Source organism: Zingiber officinale, chromosome 6B (genome assembly GCF_018446385.1).
Source record: "Zingiber officinale cultivar Zhangliang chromosome 6B, Zo_v1.1, whole genome shotgun sequence".
Lineage (NCBI taxonomy): Eukaryota > Viridiplantae > Streptophyta > Magnoliopsida > Zingiberales > Zingiberaceae > Zingiber > Zingiber officinale.
In genome coordinates this window covers 120039620-120040939 of record NC_055996.1, presented here as the reverse complement: position 1 = coordinate 120040939, position 1320 = coordinate 120039620, and the positions used below count along the sequence as shown (strand labels likewise).

At 38.4% G+C, this 1320-nt stretch overlaps 1 non-coding gene across 1 annotated transcript; it reads left to right on the top strand.

The window, feature by feature from the left end:
- The first annotated feature begins 540 nt into the window (after positions 1-540).
- LOC121993351 lies at positions 541-647 on the top strand. The gene has a single exon (XR_006115211.1). It is a non-coding gene; the product is annotated as a small nucleolar RNA R71 (small nucleolar RNA).
- Positions 648-1320: the final 673 nt, after the last annotated feature.

The following is a 1320-nucleotide window of genomic DNA, read 5'->3' as shown; positions in this document are numbered from 1 at the left end:
GTATTTCTTTTCCAAAGTTCTTGTACCTTAATTTTGTAACCACATTTTCGAACTACTAGTGGATTGTCCAACGAAAACACTCAACAAGTACGAGCCTTGGAGTAGGAGTCGACGAAGGCTTCGAACCAAGTAAAATTAGTTGTATTAGCATTGTTCTGTTCTCGCTTTTATCTTTCCGCTGCGTACTCGATTTTCTATGACAATTTCTTAAATCACTATTCACCCCCCTCTAGCGAATTACTCGATCCAACATTAGTTACATTCACAAAATTAACATTGAAAGAATCAACCTTTTTGTGAGTGCACCCATTTTTACTACAATCAGATCGAGTGTATTAGCGTCATACTTACATGTGGCCTTCATGAGGTTACCTCATCCAGAGGTCCATTGGTGGTGTTTGAGTGTCACGCTCTCTTTGATCTCTTTAGTTTCATCTAGTCTCTTGTTCATCAGTGTTCCACTAGTTGTAGAGTCTAGGGATACCTTTGTTCGCATAAGAGATTTTGTTATAGAAGGTATGAATGATCAATCACTTTTCTAGTCCATGATGTGGGCATTATTGCAATAATCCCTTGAATTGGTCCCACACCTCGAATAATGATTCTTTGTCTTTCTACATGAAGCTCGTGATGAGATGTCTCAGGTCGGTTGTCTTGCTCAGAGGAAAGAACTTGTCAAGGAACCAATGTTCACATTGATCCCACGTGGAGATGTTGTCAAACGGAAGTGAATGGAGTCAAGCCTTTGCCTTATCCCTCAACAAGAAAGAGAATAGGAGTAACCTAATTGCATTTGCAATGACACCATTATATTTTCAGAGTTGTATAAATTTCTAAGAATACCTCCAAGTGCATATTAGGATCTTCCATGAGTGCTCTTCCAAATTGGTTCCGCTAGACCATATGTATCAATGCAGGCTTCAACTCAAAGTAGCCAGCATTGATCGAAGGCCTCTTGATGCTAGACCTTAGGCCTTTGGCACTAGGGGTGGCGTAGTTCTTCAACGGTTTGTTCTTATTGTCGGTCATGGTGGATTTTGCTTGTGGTTGCTCCTCTAATTGTCTTTATAGGTTTTGTCTTATGGAAGGCCTTGTCAATTTCAGAATTAGCAAGAAGAAGATCTCTTGATTTGTTATACTTGAGCATAAAAGGAAACTCTAATCGCCTAAAGAAAAAAAAAAAAAAAAGGTCAGAAAAGGAAGGAGATAAAAAAGGAAAGAAGGGAAAAATCCAAAATAATCAATTCACCATCTAATTAATATCGATCTTGAAACATCCCAGCAATGAGTATCAGTTAGAATCACAAAGCAAATTATCTA